Below are 7,868 nucleotides of genomic sequence, written 5' to 3' on the forward strand. Positions count from 1 at the left end.
ATGTTAAATGTTGCTGACGAATGTAGCACAGTGCTCTGTAAGAAGGAATTTAAAGGACACAATGATGCTAGATGGTTAGAATTCTGAAAGTATTGGAGGTGATGGGAAAGTTTTCATATAGGAAGAAATGTCAGTGTAGCAAAATTAACAGCCCAGTAGGAGCTAGGAATTCTTCCTGTTGATCAGCACTGAATGTTTGCAAATACCTCATTTTCCAGAAATCTTAAAGGTATTCGCCTAGGATTCACTCTTAATGCTTATTTCAAAACATTGTTTTAGCCTCTGTGTAAACTTCATTTTTTTAATATTCCATATTCTGTAAAATCTAGCCTCCTAATATCGGAATTTCAACAAATATATTGTAAAAGCATAATTGCTAGAGGGAAAAAACAAGGGAAATAGGAAAGGCGTGTGTATGCACTGTGAGTGGAGGACATAATTTCAGATAGAGCTGGCTGAGACTAACTACAGAAGACCTGAAAGGGCTGCAGAGGGTAACGTGGCTGTTACAGTCAACCTTTGAGTAAGACGGATTTGAATTTCATGGGTCCCCTTATTCACAGGTATTTTCAGTAGTAGATACTATATGGTTGAATTTATGGATGTGGAGGGCCATCTATAAATTATTCAGATTAACTCCTTTATTATACAAAGGTCAACTGTACATATTTGGATGAAGAGGATTTCAGGTAGAGGGAAAGCAAGTGCAAAGGCCCTGGGGAGGGATATGTTTAAAGGTTTGTGGGGAAAGCATGGTGAAGCTGCAGAGAAGTGGCCTTAAGTTTGTGTGCAGGGCTAGGGTGGATATTTGAGACCATTCTAAGACGGCAGCTTGCTTTCTGGCCTGTCAGACCTTGGAATGCTATCACTTAACCTACAATGCCCCCTGCCATCCATATACTTTCCCACGTTTCTATTAAGTGCTATCTTCCCTCCCCAGTGCTCTTATTCTGGATTTCTATAGCACCTTGTAATGCCCTTATACTTGGAAGCACATTTTGTGGTTTCTTGTGAGCTTGCCTACCTGCCCCTGCCAATAAAATCCATCTTGGTTTCTACCATATCCCTGGGGTCTGACCAAATACCTGGCATATTATAAGTTCTCAAATAGTCCTAAAACCATGGTGACTATAGTACAAGGAGCAGTATCATTTATAATACTATTGTTAGTTGTGTTGAATTGTCTTATAAATCACACTGAACTAAGTGGCTTACTTAGGAGTGGAGCCTAGTTAGTAAGAGCCTAGATTCAAATCCCCATCCTAAATGATCTGACCAGTTCTTAACTTCAATTTCTTTATCTTTGGTGGTGGTTTAGTCACCAAGTTGAGTCTAACTCTTAAGTTGATGATAGTTACTGGGGTTTATACACAGTACATCTAACTCCCTCGTGAGTAGTAGGCACTTAGTAGTGCTATAGGATCATTTTGATAATACTGTATGGTCCCTGTAATTTAGATCAGAATGAAAATACTGATACTTGATATTTATATGGTACTAAGATACTGGTTTTAATGTTCGTTAAAAAATAGAGTACCTGCTATGGGCCAAGACCTATTCTGGGTATTGTGAACAAAGCAGATCAGAGTATGTAATTGCAACTGGTCTTTGACGGAGGCCTCTGGCGTAAAGGCCTGTGACTAGTTAGCATGTTGGTGGAGACGGTATTTGGTAGACTAAAGGCCTAGATGAAAGTCTGAGGGCGCTGGCAAAGTTTCCAAGGGTAACCACTGGTTGCACAAGAAGCCTCACTGCACGAGCCCTGCTGGTAGTTCTCTGTCCCTTGAGGAGTCACTTGGGCTGGGCAGACAGGTGGAAACCTTGGGTCTGCCACAGATTTCCCCCTCTCCCAGGAAACAACTGCAACTGGTACAGTCCTGTTCATACGTTGGTTTTCCAAAAATTTTTTAAATAACCAGGAATTTGTTATTTAAAATTCTACAGTCCATGGGGTTACAGTCCATGCAGGCTACAGTCCATGGGGTTGCAAAGAGTCAGACACAACTGAGTGACTAAGCACAGCACACAGGTTGCAACAAATACTGATACCGAATAATGGCAGCTTCATGCTAGAGACTGGTAAGTAGATGGGCAGACCCAAGTTTCTGAATAAAAAACCTACTGAATTTCAGTATTCTTGTGGGGCTATCACAGTCAATAAATAAAACATTATTGAAAAGAAAAAAAAAAAAGGGCAGAGACATTACTTTGCCAGCAAAGGTCTGTCTAGTCAAGGCTATGGTTTTTCCAGTAGTCATGTATGGATGTGAGAGTTGGACTATAAAGAAAGCTGGTCACCAAAGAATTGATGCTTTTGAACTGTGGTGTTGGAGAAGACTCTTGAGAGTCCCTTGGCCTGCAAGGAGATCCAACCAGTCCACCCTAAAGAAGATCAGTCCTGAGTGTTCATTGGAAGGACTGATGTTGAAGCTGAAACTCTCCAATACTTTGGCCACCTGATGTGAAGAGCTGACTCATTTGAAAAGACCCTGATGCTGGGAAAGATTGGAGGCAGGAGGAGAAGGGGATGACAGAAGATGAGATGGTTGGATGGCATCACCGACTCAATGGAGATGAGTTTAAGTAAACTCCAGGAGTTGGTGATGGACAGGTAAGCCTGGCATGTTGTGGTCCATGGGGTTGCGAAGAGTCAGACACGACTGAGCGACTGAACTGAACTATAAGTCAGACAGACAAAGACAAATACCAAGTGATATTAGTCACACGTGGAATCTAATTTTTTAAAAATGGTGCAAATGAACTTATTTACAAAGCAGAAACAGACTCATAGATTTTGAAAACAAACTTACGGTTCTGCCTGCGTGCTAAGTTGTTTCAGTCGTGTCTGACTCTGTGAGACCCTCTGGACTGTAGCCCTCCAGGCTCCTCTGTCCCTGGGATTCTCCAGGCAAGAACACTGGAGTGGGTTGCCATACCCTCCTTCAGGTTTATCAAAGGGAAAACATGGAGTAGGAGGGGAAAACTGGGAGTTTGGGATTAGTATGCACACACTGCTGCTGCTGCTAAGTCGCTTCAGTCGTGTCCGACTCTGTGCGACCCCATAGACGGCAGCCCACCAGGCTCCCCCATCCCTGGGATTCTCCAGGCAAGAACACTGGAGTGGGTTGCCATTTCCTTCTCCAATGCATGAAAGTGAAGAGTGAAAGTGAAGTCGCGCAGTCGTGTCCGACTCTTCGCAACCCCAGGGACTGCAGCCTACCACACTACTATATACTAAATAGATATCCAACAAGGACCAACTGTATAGCACAGGGAACTCCACTCGGTATTCTAACACTCTGTACAAGAAAAAACTATGAAAAAGAATGAATATATGTATATGTAAAACTGAATAACTTTCCTGTAACCTGAAACTAACACAACATTGTAAATTAACTATATTCTAATAAAATTTAACAAATAAAACAAAACTCTTCAGCTATTAAAAAGAAAATAATGTTCTTTCCTGGCTCTGTAGGGGGTTATAGTGGCTATATATGTTTACCTGGCCTATGAACCCTTGAAGAACCTTGTGTAAAATACCAGCTTATCGTTCTAAGGTAAATCCTTCATCTCAAAAATATATATGACTATTCCTTCAACTTCTACCAGGTGGAACAGTTTTCAGAGCTTTCTGAGAATCTACTTCCCGGGTTATAATTCTCAGTTTGGCTCATATAAAATTCCTTTTTCTTTTTAACTTGTAGTTAATTGAATTTTCATTAGCAGTAGAATAAAAGTTAATTCATTTTCACAGCTGTGTAAAGTATTCAGTTGAGAAACACACAATTTATTAGTCTATTTTTCAGTTGAAGGACATTTGGGTTTCCTATTTTTTGCCATCACAAACATTGCTTCTATGAATATTCTTATGTGTGTTCCTAAGGCACATGTACAAGAGATGCCTTAAACTGTACCTAGGAGTGGCAACAGTGGGTTGTTGGGTATGCTTGTGTTCTTTTTTCCCGGAAAATGCCAAATTATTGTCCAAAGTGGTTGTACCAATTTCAACTTCTACCAGCAGGGTATCAAAGTTCTGATTGCTCCACATATTCTTATCAATATCTAACATTAACCCACTTTAAATTTTTGCCCAGTCTGGTTATCATGAAATAGTACAGTTTGGTTTAAAATTTTTATTTTCCTGACTACTAAAGATGTTGAGCACATTGTAATATGGTTGTGAACCATTTGATTTCTTCTTTTTTGGTGAAATGACTGTTTCTGTATTGCACCTATTTTTTATTTTGGTATTATTCTTATTAACTAACAGTCTTACAATTATTCTGGATGCTAATCTTCTGTGAGTTTTATGTGTCACAGTACCCTCTCAGTTTATTACTGTTTTTGGTGTCTTTCAATAAACAGAAGTTCTTAATTTAAATCTACTGAATTCATTCATATTTTCTTTTATGGTTGGTGTTTTTGTGCTCAATTTAAGAAACCTTTCAGCACCCTTAATACAATAAAGATACTGTCCTACACATCATTTAAGAAGTCTGAAGTTCTGTTTTCTGTATTTAGGTCTCAATCTATCTGGAATTTTCTTTTGTATATTGTATGAGTAATGGTCCATTGCTTTCCCATAGAGATTCACAAGGGTTTCCTTGTGATGGCTCACTGGGTACAGAATCTGCCTGCAATGTAGGAGACATAAGAGATGTAGGTTTGATCCTTGGGGTGGGAAGATCCCCTGGAGGAGGAAATGGCAACCCATTTCAGTATTCTTGTCTGAAAAACATCCCATTTAGTGAGGAGCCTGGCGGGCTACAGTCCAAAGGGTCACAAAGAGTTGGACACGACTGAGCAACTAAGCACACACACAAACACAACTATCAAAGAGAGTCTTAGCTAATAACCTGACATTTATTTACTTAGGATTTTAATGTAGTTTCATAACATTTTATCATTTCCCTCAAAAAAGGATGACATACATTAATATTTTATTAAATTTATTCCTGAATACTTTTGGGTTTTTTTGTTGTCATTGAAAATAGCATTTTTAAAAAATTACATCTTCCAATTGATACATGCTATTGAATTGCAGCTGACTTTTGCATATTGATTTTTAAACATTCTTGCCAGTTTCTCTTATCGATTTTAATAATTAACTTCTAGATTTAAAAATTTTAGGGACTTTACTGTTGGTCCAGTGGTTAAGAATTCACCTGCAAATGCAAGGGACACAGGTTCAATTCCCCTGGTCTGGGAAGAGTCCACGTGTTGTGTGGCAACTGAGCCCATGTGCCGCAACTACTAAAGCCCACTGCTCTAGAACCCGTGCTTGGCAACAAGAGAAGCCACCACAATAAGAGGCCCACACACCACAACCAGAGAGCAGCCCCTCCTTGCCTCAACTAGAGAAAGCCTGCACGCAGCAAAGAAGACCCAGCACAGCCAATAAATGAATAAACAGATATTTTTTTAAACCTTATACCATTCACCAATAGTGACAGTTTTGTTTCTTCTATCCCTGAAGCAACTAAGATTTCCAATACAATGTTGAAATGAAGTGGTAATAACAGGTATCTTTTACTTGCTTCTGATCTTAGATATGTTTGTTGTTGTTGTTCAGTGGCTCAGTCATGTCCGACTCTTTGCAGCCCCATGGACTGCAGCATGCCAGGCTTCCCTGTCCATCACCAACTCCCCAAGTTTGCTCAAACTTGTGTCCTTTGAGTCAGTGATGCCATCCAACCATCTCGTCCTCTGTGGTCCCCTTCTCCTCCTGCCTTCAATCTTTCCCAGCACCAGGGTCTTTTTTAATGAGTCAGTGTTAGTATTTCACTATTTGATAAAATGTTTGGTATAAGTTTTTGCAGATAACTTTTATCAAGTTAGTAAGTTTCGTTACAGTCCAGATTTTAAAAAAAAATTTTGTTGTGAATGGATGTTGAATTTTATTTTTTTCCTTTATCAACTGAAAAGATCACGTTTTTCTTAGATTTGTTAACACAATAAATTACATTAATTTACCTACTATTAAACTAACATGTGTCTTCAGTATAAATCCAGTATGCTAACATTTCTAATACACTGTTTGATTTGATTCGCTAATGTTTTGTTTAGAATGAAACTGTTAGTGGCTAAGTTGGGTCCAACTCTGCGACTCCATGGACTTAGCCCCCACCCTGATCCCTCTGTCCATGGAATTCTCCAGGCAAGAATACTGGAGTGGATAGCCATTCCTTTCTCTAGGGGATCATTTCTTTTCATTTAATCTTCTTGCACTCCTACATAGAATATTTCTCTGGCTATGTAGTATATAGAGCAGTGTAGTAAAAGGAACACAGTACTCCACCGATACCCAGCAGACTTAATTCTCATTCCAGCTCTGCCACATTCTAAGTTGCCTCAAATATAGATTGACTATCAAGATTACATGAAATAACGTATATGAAAGCCAATTTTATAGAAATGTACTACGCAAACTACAAACAATCATTATTCTTTGCTAATTCTGGTATTCTTCCCAACTCAATGTAAGAGCATTTCATTTAAATTCTTTTCCAATTGAGTATATTTTTGGGTGAAAATATACCTAGTTTTGAAAATCTAAAGTTGCCAAATTTAGTTGCAGAGTTAATATAAAAAAGATTTCCGAAACAGAAATTATGAAGTGAAAGATTGTTTTACTCTCTTAAGACAGTAAGTGGAAATGATATGAATTTATAGTACTCATAACTTATATATGAAACTAAATAATTCTATGCACTAACAGTTAAAACAATATGAGAAAGAAAAAGAAGAAAGCAACAGAGATCTGCTTCTGAAGTGACAGCCTACTTCTGGAGACACATATATAATATGTATATGAACTTGATGTTAAAAAAATGTTCATGACACTTTATCTAAAGAGATTAGGGAAGATTTCATTCAAGACAAACTACTGCAATGAGGGTTCTTCATTTGAGGAGAGAGAGTGGGCTCAACTCTGAATACAATAAAGACAAGCAGGGATTTACATTCAAGGAGCAAGATAGAGGTCAGTGGATAGAACACATTAGGGATAAGGGAGATTCCTGCTGAAGACTGGCCCTAAAATATCAAGAATGCAGGATGAGGAATTTGATCTGATACAAGGTGATCAGATACCAAAGGTGGAGGACTTTCACTAAACCAATTCAGCAGGATTCTTTGGAAAACTAGACTAAGTGGCCAAGGACTGAGCCCAAAGTCGATTTAGGCTTGGTCAAAGACAGAGTCTTTGGCAGTAGCTGGAATGTTTGTCTCTCGACTGGATGGTTGAAATACCAGCTTTTTCTAGCCTCACACTGAGAAAATCTAAGGTTGCTTCATGTCAACTCACCTTGTTAACCTGAACCAGCAACAATTAAAATTACAGAGTTCAAATTACAGTGTTGAAGCCTAAGATCCAATGTTTGCACTTAACCTTTCAGCAATAATTTTAGTATCTGACAACCACTTCTGACTAGCTCAGGGCACGAAAGTGTAATAAGAACAACTTTGGAAACAATGGAATGACTAAGTTCCAGATAAATTTAATAATACTGGAGTCTTTATCCTTTTATTAGATGTGGGTGTGTTAGAATGAATGACAATGCCTCCAGTTCAGTTCAGTCACTCAGTCGTGTCTGACTCTTTGCAACCCCATGAATCACAGCATGCCAGGCCTCCCTGTCCATCACCAACTTCCAGAGTTTACTCAAACTCATGTCCATAGAGTCGGTGATGCCATCCAGCCATCTCATCCTCTGTCATCCCCTTCTCCTCCTGCCCCCAATCCCTCCCAGCATCAGTCTTTTCCAATGAGTCAACTCTTTGCATGAAGTGGCCAAAGTATTAGAGTTTCAGCTTTAGCATCAGTCCTTCCAATGAACACCCAGGACTGATCTCCTTTAGAATGG

This window comes from Bison bison, unplaced genomic scaffold (genome assembly GCF_000754665.1).
Source record: "Bison bison bison isolate TAMUID 2011002044 unplaced genomic scaffold, Bison_UMD1.0 scf7180017864239, whole genome shotgun sequence".
Classification (NCBI taxonomy): Eukaryota; Metazoa; Chordata; class Mammalia; order Artiodactyla; family Bovidae; genus Bison; species Bison bison.